Raw genomic sequence first — 17,399 nt, forward strand, 5'->3', positions numbered from 1 at the left:
CAGGCACAGGTTTTCCAGGTGGCTGAAGGCCACAGATTCCAGTTAATATCCCTGCAGTAAAGGGTTTGGGTGTGTCAAGGTCAGAGTAAGTATCAATCTACAAAAAACACACAAGTAATACAAGTAGTCAGCTCACCTAAAAATCTGCCACCTCTCATCAGTTTCTGCACTGAGGTAGGAGCACACAGTCCACAGGAAGAAATACAATAGATCCAGCAGGAAATTCAAGTAAAAATTCTTGTTTATTTCTTCATATTTAAAATATAGATAATAGTAAACCACTCAAAAAGTATTGCACAGCATCACGCATAAAAAATTCATGGAATGGCAGCGTTATTCCGACGCATTTCGACTTGATGGCTTAATCATGGCTTGTCTGAACTGGGACTGAACAATGTCCTATATCCCTCATTCCTTGAGGCAGCATCTCTGCAGCCCATTACCTTGATGGTTTCCCAGTATAACACCTATGGTACGCTGCAATGTTAGGCCATGTTCACACGCTGCGGGTTCCTCTGCGGGTTAATCCCGCAGCGGAATTGAAAATCTGCAGGGCAAAACCGCTGGGGTTATCCCTGCAGATTTATCGCGGTTTGTTCCGCGGTTTCCGCTGCGGGATTACTGCTGTACTATTGATGCTGCATATGCAGCAATATGCAGCATCAATAGTAATGTAAAAAATAATAAAAATTGGCTATACTCACCCTCTGACGTCGCGATCTCCCCGGCGCTGCAAGCGGCTGTGCCGACAAGGACCTTCGTGACGTCACGGTCATGTGACCGCGGCGTCATCACGGTCATGTGACCGCGACGTCACCACAGGTCCTGTTCGGCACAGCAACTGAGACCGGACGGCCGCGGGCAGCGCTGAGAGGTGAGTATAGCTTCATTTTTTATTTTAATTCTTTTTTTTACACTATTTTATGGTTCCCAGGGCCTGGAGGAGAGTCTCCTCTCCTCCACCCCGGGTACCACCCGCACATTATCCGCTTACTTCCCGCAACGTGGGCACAGCCCCATGCGGGAAGTAAGCGGTTCAATGCATTCCTATGGGTGCAGAATCGCAGCGATTCTGCACAAAGAAGTGACATGCTGCGGGTTGTAAACCGCTGCGTTTCTGCGCGGTTTTTCCCGCAGCATGTGCACTGCGGTTTGCGGTTTCCATAGGGTTTACATGTTAATGTAAACGCTATGGAAACTGCTGCGGACCCGCAGCATCAAAATCGCGGCGGTTCCGCGGTAAAAACTGCAGCGTGTGAACATGGCCTTAAATGTTCTATATTAAGAATCATACAACATGGAAAAGAAAAAAAGAAACAATGAAAATACAAGCTGTATTAAGCACAACACAATTAAAAACCTTAGAATATTTTAAGATGTAAAAATAAAAATAAAAATAAAGAAAAATGGAACAAAATTATAATCAGAAACGTCATTGATATTGAAGTATCGTATCTTGCTTGGAATTCAGGCCATGTGGGTTTCTTGTTTCTAATGTGAAAATCCAGAAGGATTTTCTATTTAGCAGTTTTCTTCTGTGATCACCACCTCTTGGTGGCTTGTATACCTTTTCTATGGCACAGAAAGAAAACGCTGTAGTATCTCCTTTGTGCACACTGGCAATTTGTCAGATACTAACAACCCAGCAGCTTTTTCTTCTTCATCAGTGTCTAAACACTTTGCCAGTGTGCACAAAGGAGATACTACAGCGTTTTCTTTAACCACAGTGAAATTCTCACATTGAACTGCGGTGAACTCACCTCTGTACCATGAGACTTTCTGGGGGGGCAATATCTATGGCCTCTTGCCAGCCTGAGAATACCAGCCCCCAGTTGTCTACTTTAGCTTGGCTGGTTATCAAAAATGGAGGACCCCACGCTATTTTCTTAAAGTATTTATTTAAATAATTTAAAAATATGGTGTGGGGACCCCTCTATTCTTGACAACCAGCCTTGCTGGAGCTGATAGCTGAGAGTCCTAGCCCACAGTTGTAAGTTTTGCCTTGCTGGTTATCAAAAATACAGGTGAGCCCACGCTGTTTTTGTTTTAATTATTTATCTACAGTGCAGGCACCGGCTGGTGAATACTCTCATCAGCCGCTCCTGCTCTCACCATTATTAGCAGCAGCAGAACTTGACTCATCGGAGCAGTTGTCTCATCAGCTAACACCAGTAACCGAAGGTAAATTTGATACTTCCGATCACAGCTGCATGCTCATGCTGTCTTTTAACAGTGTGGGAACTGCAGCTGTCTGACCCGCGGTGATGACTTTACCACCGATCAGAAGCAGTGTCTGCCGCACTGTCAGGCACATAACAGCGTGGCAAACACTGGATGTTCAGACCCCTATTCAAGTGAATGGGGTCCAGTACTGTTCTGGTACCTGAACTTTTTTTAACTGTTCGACTGAACCCGCCGGACCCAAAGATCCAGGTGTCCGCCCATCTCTAGTCAGCACCACACTGCGCAATTTCAATATTCTCTTATTATTGCGTGTTTGTAGGCTGTTTTTTTTTTGCATTTTCCCCCTTATTTGATGTATTTGTTGCAGATTTGAAGCAGCATTTTTAATTGATTTTTAATAGCACAGAAAAGCTTTCATTCTGCTCTCAAAAATGCAACTTTTTTTAACATGCCTTTTTTTTCCCAAGCTTCACAGAGCCCAGTGGTGGAGATTTCATGAAATCACATCCACTTTGCTTGGACATCTTTACATAAAAAACATTTAAAAAATGCTGCTTCATAAGCACCAAAATTGCATCAAATATGGATTCGTTGTCTGAAAAGTATTCTCGACAAAGTATTAAAATTTACATTTTATTTATGATAAAGTAAATTTGTCCAATTACTTTTGAAACTCCAAGCGTCTCCCACACGGACGCATCTGCAAACCAAGAGATGTCGCCACCTACTGCCGACAAGGTAACTTCCAGCACTAACCCACAATTTAGACTGCAGCCAGCAGACCCTATAGAGACTAAACTGCAGCTTAACCCTTATGCCACATCTTTTTGTCCTCATTCGTCGCAGTTATGTCAGCCAGAGAACTTCCCCAGGGATGCCACAAGTTAATTCTGCAACTAAGACCAGGAGATCGGACATGTCTGACTTCGCAAGATACATTATTCACAACCGAAAACTTCAAGACCTGAGCGACCTGTTAAAAGAATTATAATTGACAAAATTAGACCCACGTCTTTCATGACTGAGTTACCTTGATACTGCTCATGGCGTGAATCCAGTAGTGTCCAGGTTGCCATACAGAACGCAGGGTAAATTTGCAGACTATGGCTCACGGTATAAAATACAGGTCCTTCTCAAAAAATTAGCATATAGTGTTAAATTTCATTATTTACCATAATGTAATGATTACAATTAAACTTTCATATATTATAGATTCATTATCCACCAACTGAAATTTGTCAGGTCTTTTATTGTTTTAATACTGATGATTTTGGCATACAACTCCTGATAACCCAAAAAACCTGTCTCAATAAATTAGCATATTTCACCCGTCCAATCAAATAAAAGTGTTTTTTAATAACAAACAAAAAAACCATCAAATAATAATGTTCAGTTATGCACTCAATACTTGGTCGGGAATCCTTTGGCAGAAATGACTGCTTCAATGCGGCGTGGCATGGAGGCAATCAGACTGTGACACTGCTGAGATGTTTTGGAGGCCCAGGATGCTTCAATAGCGGCCTTAAGCTCATCCAGAGTGTTGGGTCTTGCGTCTCTCAACTTTCTCTTCACAATATCCCACAGATTCTCTATGGGGTTCAGGTCAGGAGAGTTGGCAGGCCAATTGAGCACAGTAATACCATGGTCAGTAAACCATTTACCAGTGGCTTTGGCACTGTGAGCAGGTGCCAGGAAGCATGAAGTGCTCCAAAATCTCCTGATAGCTAGCTGCATTGACCCTGCCCTTGATGAAACACAGTGGACCAACACCAGCAGCTGACATGGCACCCCACACCACTGACTGTGGGTACTTGACACTGGACTTCAGGCATTTTGGCATTTCCTTCTCCCCAGTCTTCCTCCAGACTCTGGCACCTTGATTTCCGAATGACATGCAAAATTTGCTTTCATCAGAAAAAAGTACTTGGGACCACTTAGCAACAGTCCAGTGCTGCTTCTCTGTAGCCCAGGTCAGGCGCTTCTGCCGCTGTTTATGGTTCAAAAGTGGCTTTACCTGGGGAATGCGGCACCTGTAGCCCATTTCCTGCACACGCCTGTGCACGGTGGCTCTGGATGTTTCCACACCAGACTCAGTCCACCGCTTCCTCAGGTTCCCCAAGGTCTGGAATCGGTCCTTCTCCACAATCTTCCTCAGGGTCCGGTCACCTCTTCTCGTTGTACAGCGTTTTCTGCCACATTGTTTCCTTCCAACAGACTTACCATTGAGGTGCCTTGATACAGCACTCTGGGAACAGCCTATTTGTTGAGAAATTTCTTTCTGGGTCTTACCCGCTTGCTTGAGGGTGTCAATGATGGCCTTCTTGACATCTGTCAGGTCGCTAGTCTTACCCATGATGGGGGTTTTGAGTAATGAACCAGGCAGGGAGTTTTTAAAAGCCTCAGGTATCTTTTGCATGTGTTTAGAGTTAATTAGTTGATTCAGAAGATTAGGGTAATAGGTCGTTTAGAGAACCTTTTCTTGATATGCTAATTTATTGAGACAGGTTTTTTGGGTTATCAGGAGTTGTAGGCCAAAATCATCAGTATTAAAACAATAAAAGACCTGACAAATTTCAGTTGGTGGATAATGAATCTATAATATATGAAAGTTTAATTGTAATCATTACATTATGGTAAATAATGAAATTTAACACTATATGCTAATTTTTTGAGAAGGACCTGTACATCATACTGTGTCTTTTCCTTCCTTTTCACATTATTCTTGATTTGTCAGTGAAGAAGAACAATAATCCCAGCTTAGATTTGACTGAATCTACTCCAGCTTCTTAATCATCATCTACAAGGTATGATAATATTATCATCAAAAGGAAAGAGATAAGAGGCACAGTATCTATGAAAAAGACTGATGCACCACTTACTGCACTGGCCTTCACAAAAACAAGTGCTGTTGCTCCAAAGGTTATGGACAGTAACCATATGTGCATTATTCACAAAAGACCTCACCCACTTAAGGAATGTCATTGACTCAGGGCAAAGACTTTGCAAGAGCACAGAGATACTCTCAAGGGGCTTGGGATATGTGATAAGTGTTGCACCTCCTCAGACTACCTTGCTAAGGGCTGTAAGGCTGTCATTAAGTGCACTAAATGCAGTAGTGACAAACACGTTAAATGTATGCATCCCACATCAGCTCCACACAATTCACAGCATCCAATCCAGCTCAAAAGCATGGTGGGGAACCACAAGTTCCCGGTCCAAATGCTGTTTCCTCCTCATGTACTGAAGTATGTGAAGAAAGAACTGGTCCTAAATGCTGTTCCAAAGTATGTCTTCCAAGGTATATCCAGAAGACAACCAGACAAAGCCTCTAGAATGTATACCATAATAGATGATCAAAGCAACAGGTCTATAGCAAAGCCAAAACACTTTGAGATCTTCAATATAAAGGACAAACTACTTCCTACACCTTCAACACCTTTTCTGGTCATATTGAGACTTCTGGCATAAGAGCCTCTGGGTACATTGTCTCTTCAATCAAAGGGAACATGCACATACCCTTCCCAACTTTAAATGAATGTGACTAGATACCTGATAACAGAGAAGAAATGCCTACTATGGAAGCCATGCTTCATCATCCCCACTTGAGGCACCTAACTAACGAGATTCCTCCTATGGACACGAATGCTGATATTCTAATCCTACTTGGGAGGGACATTCTGAAGGTCCACAAGGTGCACCAACTATGCAACAGCCGACATCATGCTCCATACAACCAAAGACTTGATATAGGCTGGATAATAGTGTGCGATGTATGTCTGAATAAGAGTCACAAAGCATCTGAGGTCAACTCCTTTATGTTCTCCAAAATGGTCACACAACTCACTTTAAGCCATGCTCTCTTAACTTTGAAGTGAAAGAAAGGTTCACCGACTTCATCCAAGAGCCTGACATCATTCCTACACCCTATGGTGATGACTTAGGAAGAACGGTGTTTCACACAACATAAGATGACCACAAAATCGCCTTATCTATAGAACACAAGGAATTTATTAAAATAATGAACAGTGGATTCTTTACGAATTAACCTGACCACCGGGTTGCTCCCTTACCCTTCAATGTTTCAAGGACCAAGCTTCCTAACAACTGAGAACAGCCTTACCAGGTTTTACCAGGTTCAACACACTGCATAGAACATTAAGAAATGATGGACCATTTTGTAGCCTTTATGGACAAGATATTTTGCAATGACCAGTCAGAGCCAGCTCAACCTTTGCAAGAGAATGAAGATTGCTGGTATCTACCTTCCTTTGGAGTATATCATCCGAGAGAAAATAAACAAATCGGAGTGATGTTACATCCAAGCATCCCAGTATATCTCTGAATAACATTCTCCTCTCTGGCACCAACCTGACAAATAATCTGGTGGGAGTGTGTTATGACCCCAATGGCAGAGGGTCTGAGGAATAATGCTAAGTCAGTAAATACAGAAAACCAGCTCATAGGGCAGTGGTAACTGGGCTGACCATATAACTAATCCTAGCACCACAAATACCAGCAGCCGGGGAACGTTCCTACGTTGATCCTAGACGTCTCGCGCCAGCCGGAGAGCTAACTACCCCTAGAAGGGAAAAGAAAGACCTTTCTTGCCTCCAGAGGAAATACCCCAAAAAGTTGGATAGAAGCCCCCCACAAATAATAACGGTGAGGTAAGAGGAAAAGACAAACATAAGAATGAGCTAGGAATTTAGCAAAGAGAGGCCCACTAGCTAATAGCAGAATATAGAAAGATAACTTATATGGTCAGCAAAAAATCCTATCAAAAATATCCACACTGGAAATTCAAGAACCCCCGAACCGTCTAACGGCCCGGGGGGAGAACACCAGCCCCCTAGAGCTTCTAGCAAGGTCAGGAATCACATTTAGTACAAGCTGGACAAAAATGATAGCAAACAAATAACCCAAAAAACAAAGAAGCAAGACTTAGCTTAATTTAGCACGAACCAGGACCAGCAAACAGGAGCAAACAGAATGTGTCTGATAACACCGATGCCAGGCACTGGACTAAGGTTCCAGGAGGTTTATATAGCAACACCCCTGAAGTAACGACCCAGCTGGGTGCAAACAGAGGGAAGGAAATCCCAGAGTCATATCACTAGTAACCACTAGAGGGAGACAAAAAAGTCTAATTCACAACAGGAGTGCTCATGAAATTAAAAAAAAGAGCCAGTCGCTATTAGTGCTGACATTGGACAAATGTTCCATTGTTTCATCGGGCGACAATATCACAGAAATTATCTCCATTTTCTATGACATCGAGACAACAACACTGACAAGGAATTGGTTGAATACTGCATGAAGGTGCACGTTTTCAGAAACAGTCCTCTTCCTGCAGTTTCTACATATGTCCTACGTAGAACTGCCTCTGGCAAATCAGAGTTCGGGATAGATGCCCAACAGTTCATTGAAAAGGACTTTTACATCGATGATGGTCTCATCCCTGCCCACAACAGAAGAAGCCATATGTCTGCTTAAGCGTACACAAAGTATGCTTTCTAAAGTTCATTTAAGATAATCCACCAGAACAGAGACGTCTGGACTTGAGATGGAATTTGTTAAAGGACTTTCAGGTTAGTGGTGCAGAAAAAACATTTGATAAGCGTTGGGTTCTGTCAGTGGTGAACAGTCTATATGATTCACTCGGGTTTATTGCACCCTTGACTATAAAAGGCAAGCTTCTGTTAAGACAACTCTCAGAGTCTAATAAGGACTAGAGATGAGCGGTGTTCAAGTCGAACTGTTCGCCAATTTCAAATTCGAGCTGTTTTGGGCGGTGTTCCAGTCGTTGGACGAACCCGAACAATTTGCTTAAAATTCGTCTGTTCGAGTTTCTGTTCGATAACTGTTTGTTCACCAAAAGCCTAGCTTGATTTGCACATTAAAACTGTTTATCATTGTTAATGGACTGTTTCAGTGTATAGTGGGTGGGGGCGGGGGATAGATCTGTGCTGAAATAATGACGATCTCCATTTTTTTTTCTTTCCCGCATTTACAGAGGGGCGGTGCAGTCCCTTAGCCTATCAGCAGTGCGCACACACACAGCAATGTGCATGTGATGCAGACAAGCAAGGGCATGTGTCATTGGCTGTGTATGTCACATGTCACTCTTTGCCCAATGAGAACCAGCCATTTGCCCCGTCGTCACCATTTCCTCACTGCTGCAGCTTAGTGTTAGATGGCACCGCTGCTGCTGTGGGCGCTATACAGTCAAAGAGTCTTTTTTTGCCAGCGAATTTTCTGAGAGATAGGTTTAGGGAGTTGGGACTGGTTGTAAAATCAGCCCTTTTCAGGGTAGGTTACAGCAGTTCATAGCACTATTTGCCGGGCAGGTCTGAGCCAGTGCTGTGCAAGTGTTAGTCACAGCATTTGGTGTAATCTAGCTCAGCCAATCCTTTTGGGCTAGTAGCATTGTCTGATAGTCATCTGAGTAGCCCACCTGTGAAGCTAGCTACACCGCCTGTGTATCTCAATTTTTACGGCATCTAACCCAGTAAATCGTTTTGGGGTTTTGGGCTTAGTAGCAGTATCTGTACGTCAGCAGAGTAGCCCGCCTGTGAAGCTAGCTACACCGCCTGTGTATCTCAATTTTTACTGCATCTAACCCAGTAAATCGTTTTGGGGTTTTGGGCCTAGTAGCATTGTCTGCATGTCAGCAGAGTAGCCCGCCTGTGAAACAAACTATAACGCCTGTGTATCTCTATTTTCACTGCATCTAATCCAGTTGATAGTTTTGGGCCTAGTAGCATTGTCTGCACGTCAGCAGAGTAGCCCGCCAGTGAAGCTAGCTACACAGCCTGTGTATCTCAATTTTTACGGCATCTAACCCAGTAAATCATTTTGGGGTTTTGGGCTTAGTAGCAGTGTCTGCACGTCAGCAGAGTAGCCCGCCTGTGAAACAAACTATACCACCTGTGTATCTCTATTTTCACTGCATCTAATCCAGTTGATAGTTTTGGGCCTAGTAGCATTGTCTGCATGTCAGCAGAGTAGCCCGCCTGTGAAGCTAGCTACACCGCCTGTGTATCTCTATTTTCACTGCATCTAATCCAGTTGATAGTTTTGGGCTTAGCATCACAGTTTGGCCACTCAGTTCTGCTCGGTTTTCATCCATCGGTTGTTGTGCCAACAACTTCAGATACAGAGTTGCCAATTAAGCACTAAAATGAGTGGCAAAAGGCCTGCTGCTGGTGGAAAGGGGAATAGGCATGTTGGAAATGGAAAAAAAGGTTGTGTCCGTGGGGTAGGTGGTAAAGCAACAGTAACATCTGCAGAAGAAAGACCATCTTCCAGCCAAAGAAAGATGTCTACTTCTTTTCGTGGACAATCTGATATGATCCCTTTCTTACGACCATCGCTACAAGCATCGCCAAAAATTCCAGATGAGGCACAAAAACAGCAGGTGCTTGAACGGATATCAAGTGCTCGTTCAAGTGGGCTGTCCTCCATGTCAACTTCAACATCACAACTACTCCAGTCCTCAGAGTTGTCACCCCAATTGCACTTGCTTCCTCACAGCTCCCAAGTCTCCAGCTGCCCGTCTGAGCGTGGGGTAGCACACATGGTTGAGTCTGTAGAGCTGTTTACGCATACTATAGCCTGGGAATCAGAGGTCTGCTCCAGAGCTTCTGTGAATCCAGACGAGGAAATGATCTGCACTGATGCCCAGAATCTTTGTGAGTCAGATCCAGGCCCAGATGAAGAAGGTTCTGAGCATAATGTAGACCCTCGTTCCCAAACTGTAACTCCTGTTGGTGGAGACAATGAGGAAGATGATGATGAGACTGAGATACCTGATTGGAACGAAAACTTGACTTTTCGGTCGGGGCAGGAAGAGGTTGGCTCTGAGGACGACGGGTGTAAGAACACACAGGATGATGATGACGAGGTTGTAGACCCCACTTACTGTCAACCCCCAGTCCGCCAGTCCATGAGGTCAGCAGAGGAGGTGGAGGAGGATGCTAGTGACGAGTCTGACAACGAGGTAACCTGAACAGAGACGGAGTACTGGAAGCACGTCAACAACTGCATCCTCAACAACAATTGTGCCTCAGACCAGAAGTCGTGGTGGCTCTTCAGGTCGCACGGGCTCTAAGCCTTGCATAGCCTGGGCATTTTTTGACATCGCAAAGGATGACCCAACTCATGTTGTCTGTAAGATTTGTCAACAAAATCTCAGTAGAGGCCAAAAAATCACTAGCTTGAGTACTTCATGCATGAACCGTCACATGGATATGAGGCATAAGTTGCAGTGGGAAGCTCACTGTGCTACAATGCGGCCTAGTGGGCCGGGTCAACCATTGTCTGCCCCATCAAGTGCATCCGCGTCCTCTTCATCCTCTGTGACTGTGGGGACAGCAGTCGCACATGGTTTTGGAAGCAGACCTTCCACCTCTTTACCCGCAACAGCCAGTGTGATTGGCAGGTCGTCAGGACATTTGCAAGTGGAAACACCTGCTGGTGTTGAGCGCTCTCCGACATTGATACCACATTTTGATCAAGGCAACATAACATCTCCGCCTGCACCTTCCTCACAGACCAGCAGTTTGCCGGGGACACCCTACTCAACTCCGTCTAAGCACGTCAGCCAGCCCTCAGTCCCTCAGATGTGGACAAGAAAAAGACCATTTCCTCCTAGCCATGACAAAGCTAAGAGGTTGAATTTCTCCATCTGCATGCTGTTGGCTACAGAAATGCAGCCTTTCCACCTGGTGGACACAGAGGATTTTTGAGACCTTATGTCCGTCACAGTGCCCCAGTACCAGATGCCCAGTCACCACTACTTCTCAAAGAAAGCTGTGCCTGCGCTACACCAGCATGTCGCACACAACATCACTGCTTCCTTGAGAAACTCTGTGTGTGACAGGGTGCATTTCACCACAGACACTTGGACGAGTAGACATGGACAGGGGCGTTACATGTCAGTGACTGGGCACTGGGTAACTACGGCGACATCAGAAGGGGCTGCTGTCCAAGTCTTGCCATCCCCACGAGTTGCTCGTCGATCCTCTGTATCTAGAAGTTCCTCCACTGCTTCTGCCTCCTCAACCTCCTCTTGGTCCTTCACCTGCACCCAAAGCCTGTCTGGTAATGCCACCCGCGTTGTAACTACGCAGAAGGAATCCTGCACACCTCCTCACTATGCTGTCACCAGGGCTCAACGGCATCAGGCAGTGTTTATATTGAAATATCTGGGAAATGTGAGTCACACAGCTGAGGAGTTGTGGTCAGCTCTGGAGACCGAGTTCCATCAATGGTTGTCTCCACTCAACCTGCAGCCAGGGAAGGCCATGTGCGACAATGCTGCAAACCTGGGTGCGGCCCTTCGCCAGGGCAATGTCACACACGTGCCTTGTATGGCTCACGTTTTGAACCTGGTTGTCCAGCAATTTTTATCCCACTATCCTGGACTAGATGGGCTTCTGCAGAGGGCACGGTTGCTATGTGCTCACATCTGCCGTTCGCATCCCGCAGCTCGACGAAGTCGTTGGGCCTGCCAGTTCACCGGCTGAAATGCGATGTGCCCACACGGTGGAATTGAACTCTTCACATGTTGCAGCGACTGTGGCAGCACCAACGAGCCCTGGTGCAATACGTTATGACGTATAGCCTGGGCCAACGAGATCAAGAGGTGGGACAAATCACGCTGCAGGAGTGGTCTCAGATCAGGGACCTATGCACCCTTCTGCACAGTTTTGAAATAGCAACGAAGATGTTTAGTGCAGATGATGCCATTATCAGCATGACCATTCCGGTGATTTACATGCTGGAGCACACCTTACACAGTGTTCGGAGTCAGGTGGTGGAACAAGAGGAGGAGGAACAGGAGGAGTTGTATGCGGAAGGGATCATATCTCCAAGGTCAAGAAGGTTGGCAGCACCCAGGCGGCTGGCATTGGAGGCTGGGGGAGAGGGATTACCGAGGGCGCATGGTAGCAGCCAAACTGTTGAGGAAGGTGCAGGAGGCGAGGAAGAAGTGGAGGACGAACTGGCGCTGGGCATGGAAGACTCATCAGATGAGGGAGACCTTGATCAAATTTCTGTTGTGCGAGGTTGGGGGTTGGGGGGAGAGGGCAGACGATGGAAGCATGATTCTCACCTCGCCACCACCAAGACAACAAGGACTTGGTCCTCCCGGATGCGCAAGACACATGAGTGCCTTCTTGCTGCACTACCTGCAACATGACCCTCGGATTGTCAGAATCCGAAGTAATGCTGACTACTGGGTTGCCGCACTCTTAGATCCCCGGTACAAAAGCAAATTTGGCGAAATAACTCCTGCCATAGAAAGGGATTCATGCATGCAGGAGTATCAGCAGAGACTGTGACAGAATCTAACATCTGCTTTTCCACAAAACACTAGTGGTGCACATAGTGAATCTCTGAGTTCTAACTTGCCAACTGTGGGACTATCGAGTCATCACTCAAACCGTAACAGTAACATCGTATCTGATGGTAACAGCAATTTTTTCCAATCGTTTCAAGATTTTTTTAGACCATCCTTTGCAAGGCCACAGGAGACAAGAAGTCTGACGCACAGCCAACGCCTAGAGAGGATGGTACAAGAGTATCTCCAAGTTAACATCGATGCCATGACTGTGGAACTGGACCCTTGCTCATTTTGGGCTTCCAATCTTTAAAAATGGCCTGAGCTCGCCACTCACGCCTTGGAAATCTTGTCGTGCCCCGCAGCCAGCGTTCTCTCTGAACGTGTGTTCAGCGCTGCTGGTGGTGTGCTGACAGATAAGCGCACGTGGCTGTCCAGTGACAATGTAGACAGACTAATGTTCATCAAGATGAACAAATCCTGGATCCGCAAGGACTTTTCTACCCCTGTGTCATCTTGGGGAGACTAAAAGCTTGATGTTTTTTGAAAATCACCTCACCAACCGTTTTAAATAACTCTGGCGAAATTGATGCCACTTAAGTGGTGTCTGTGGATGAATTTTTGGAAAAAATGGAGACTCTTTGATTTAGTCTCCTTGCTGAGTTTTACATGACGTTGCCCTCATCAATTCCAGGTGGGTGGGGTCGTTGCAGAGTTGTTTACTCATACTATGGCCTGGGATTCAGAGGTATGCTCCAAAGCTTCAGTGTCTGCTAGTCAGCAGAGTAGCCCAGCCACCCACCGCCTGTTTACCTAAGTACTATTTTTAACAGCATCTGGCCCAGGAAATCCTTTGGGGCCTAGTAGAATTTGGTGCTACTCAGCAGCGTACTTCACCCATGAAGCAAGCTACACCGCCTGTTTACCTAACTACTATTTTGTAACGGCATCTAGCCCAGGAAATCCTTTTGGATCTAGTAGAATTTAGTGCTACTCAGCAGCGTACCCCACCCATGAAGCAAGCTACACCACCTGTTTACCTAACTACTATTTTGTAACGGCATCTAGCCCAGGAAATCCTTTTGGGCCTAGTAGAATTTAGTGCTACTCAGCAGCGTACCCCACCCATGAAGCAAGCTACATCACCTGTTGATCTAATTACTAATTTTTAACTGATCTAGCCCAGGAAATCATTTTGTACCTAATAGCATTTTGTGCTACTCAGCAGAGTACCCCACCTATGAAACAAGCTATGCCGCCTTCTTTCTCAATCTAAGCCCTCGGCTCTGGGGTGTCCACTCTCCCTCCAGCTCTCTCCTTCTCACAGGTGGACTACCACGTGTTTTCACACTGTGGCGAATCTTTTGGTCCCAGGCATAAGAAGTCGTTGAGGTAATGGATAATATGTGCCGCCTTACAAACGTCCATGACGACACATTCGAGGAAGCAACTAAACACCTCAAATAGTGAGCAGGATATGGAGCACCCCATGGGCAAACAGCGATCTATGTAGTATGCGCCTTCATAGAAGCAGCCCAATGGGAGGACACTATTCGGAGGCACAGGTAGTAACCGGAACGCCCCCTCAATGTCTGTTTTGGCCATTAGGGTGCCCCTTCCCAACTTCTTGACCCACCTGATTGCCTCATCAAAGGAGGTACAGTACATAGTACTGTACTTGGTTCCGCGTCAATGTTGTCGTTTACTGACCTGCCCCTTGGATATGACAAATGGTGGATTAGTCTGAATGTATTGGGTTCATTTTTTGGCACAACTCCCAAGGGGGGTACCACTACGTCTTCTAAGGAAAGTGTTCTGAATGGCCATTCTACCTAAAGATATTTCTTTTTTTTTTTGTCAAGACGTCTGGGTGTTGGTAGAGTGAGTTTAGATTTTTACTCCAGCCTTTCTTAACTTTAGAAGGACATGACATGCCTATATCTGTGTCTCCTCCTCCTTTTACTCCTCCACCTCTTTTCTTTTCGCATGACTATGTGTAGTTGTGACTTTTTCATGTGTTTGTTGTGTCTTCTGAGCAGTTTGTCAGCTTTTGGACACCTTTTAAGGTGTTTTCTATGTGTTTCTATGTGTTTTCCATGTGTTTGTATGTGTTTGTGTTTGCCTGCCATTGGTTTCAATGGGGTTCGACGGTGTTCGTCGAACAGTTCGACGAACAGTTCGGCGAACATCTCCCTGTTCGACGAACCGAACCCGAACACTAGGGAGGTGGCTCATCTTTAATAAGGACTGGGACGTACCACTCCCTGCTGAAAAACAACTAAAGTGAAAGTTATGGAATGAATCTCTTGGATAAGATCCACATACCACTTTGTTACACTCCAGCAATCCTTGCTACGAGTGAAAACAAAGATCCATATATTCACTGATGCCTCTAATGGAGCTATTGCAGCTGTTGCTTATTTGAAGATTATAGACTCTAACAAAGAAGCACATGTTGGATTTCTATTTGGAAAGGCTAAATTGGCTTCTAAACCCTAGCACGCCATACCCAGAACTCTGTGGGGCTGTGCTAGCAGATTTCATACAGAGCGACCTAGCTATTCACGTGGATGACACAAGATTCAACACAGACAGCAAGGTTTTTCTGGGCTATATATACAACCAGTGAAAACGCTGCTATGTCTATGTCAGTAATCGCGTTGATAGGATCAGGAAATCTTCTAAACCTGAGCAGTGTAGTTTGTAAAATGGGGTCATTTATGGAGGAATTGCTGTTCTGGCACCAAAGGGACTCTACAAATCTGACATGGCACCCTCAAACCAGTCCAACAAAGTCTGAACAACAATATGGCATTTTTCTCTTCTGATCTTTGCACTGTACCTCAAAAGTATTTTGTTCGACCACACATGGGGTATCATTGCACCCCATTGAAGAAATTGCACAATCATTTTTAGTGTCTATTTTGTCCTGTTACCCTCATGAAAATGAAAAAAATTGGGGCAAAAGTAACATTTTTGTGGGAATTTTATTATTTTTTTTTTTATGGCTCAAGGTGCACATCACACATCTAGATAAGTTCCTTGAGGGGTCTAGTTTCTAAAATAGTGTCACTTCTGGGAAGTTTCCACTGTTCAAGCCCATCCAGGGCTCTCCAAATGTAACATGGCATCCTCTAATTATACCAGAAAAGTTTGCATTAAAAAAGTCAAATGGCACTCCTCTCCTTCCGAGCATTGCTGTGCGCCAAAACAGTAGTTTTTTCCACATATGAGGTATTGGCTTGCTCACAAGAAATTGCACAACAAATTATATGGTGCAATTTCTCCTGTTATCCTTGTGAAAATGTAAAATTTGGGGCTAAAAATATTTTTGTGGGAAAAATGAGATTTTATAAGTTTTCATGGCTCAATGTTATAAACTTCTGTGAAGCACCTGGTGCTTCAAGGGGCTCACCACACATCTAGACAAGTTCACTGAGTGGTCTAGTTTCAAAATGACGTCACTTGTGGGCGGTTTCCACTGTTTAGGCACATAAGGGACTTTACAAATGCGACATGGCATCAGCTAATTATTTCAGCAAATTTTACATTCAAAAAGTCAAATGGTGCTGCTTCCCTTCAGAGCCCTGCCATGTGCCCAAACAGTGGTATTCCCCCTTTTATTGGGTATCGTCATGATCAGTAGAAATTGCACAAAAAAAAGTTTGCCTTGTGAAAATTAAAAAATTTGGGTCTACATTAACATTTTGGTAAAAAAAAAGTTAAATGTTAATTTTTCACTTCCACATTCTAATAATTCCTGTGAAGCACCTGAAGGGTTAATAAAGTTCTTGAATGTGGTTTTGAACACTTTGAGAGGTGCAGTTTTTTTTAGAATGGTGTCACTTTTGGGTATTTTCTGTCATACAGGCCCTTCAAAGTGACTTCCAATGTGATGTGGTCCCTGAAAATATGGTTTTGTAAATTTTGTTGGAAAACAATGATCAACTTTTAACCCTTCTAATTTCCTAACAAAAAAAATGTTTAAAAAATTGTGCTTATGCAAAGTAGACTTGTGGAAATTGTATTCAGTAACTATTTTGTGTGACATAACTCTCGGGCATAGAAATTGAAAGATTGAACATTTTAAAATTTTCCCCAAATTTCCTTTTTTCACAAATAGAGTCAAGTCGTATCGAAGAAATTTTAACACTATCATGAAGTACAATATGGCTAGAAAAAAAAAATCAGAATCAATGGGATCCGTCAAAGCATTTCAGAGTTATTACCACATAAACACTCTCGCACCCCCCCCAATCTATTCTAAACTCTGCTGCCCGACTAATCCACCTGTCCCCCCGCTATTCCCCGGCCTCTCCCCTCTGTCAATCCCTTCACTGGCTCCCCATTGCCCAGAGACTCCAGTACAAAACCCTAACCATGGCATACAAAGCCATCTACAACCTGTCTCCTCCATACATCTGTGACCTCATCTCCCGGTACTTTCCTGCACGCAACCTCCGATCCTCACAAGATCTCCTTCTCTACTCCCCTCTTATCTCCTCTTCCCACAATCGTATACAAGATTTCTCTCACGTATCACCCCTACTCTGGAACCCTCTACCACAACACATCAGACTCTCGCCTACCATCGAAACCTTCAAAAAGAGCCCGAAGACCCACCTCTTCCGACAAGTCTACAACCTGCAGTAACCACCGATCGACCAAACCGCTGTAAAACCAGCTCTACCCTCGCCTACTGTATTCTCACCCATCCCTTGTAGATTGTGAGCCCTCGCTGGCAGGGTCCTCTCTCCTCCTGTACCAGTTATGACTTGTATTGTTTAAGATTATTGTACTTGTTTTTATTATGTATACCCCTCCTCACATGTAAAGCGCCATGGAGTAAATGGCGCTATAACAATAAATAATA

At 44.7% G+C, this 17,399-nt stretch overlaps 1 protein-coding gene across 1 annotated transcript in view; it reads right to left on the reverse strand.

Moving 5' to 3' along the window:
- Positions 1-17,399, reverse strand: part of CCR6 (C-C motif chemokine receptor 6) — a 132,466-nt gene that overhangs the window by 78,502 nt on the left and 36,565 nt on the right. The gene's annotated exons all lie outside the window — the stretch shown is intronic.

This window comes from Ranitomeya variabilis, chromosome 2 (genome assembly GCF_051348905.1).
Source record: "Ranitomeya variabilis isolate aRanVar5 chromosome 2, aRanVar5.hap1, whole genome shotgun sequence".
Lineage (NCBI taxonomy): Eukaryota > Metazoa > Chordata > Amphibia > Anura > Dendrobatidae > Ranitomeya > Ranitomeya variabilis.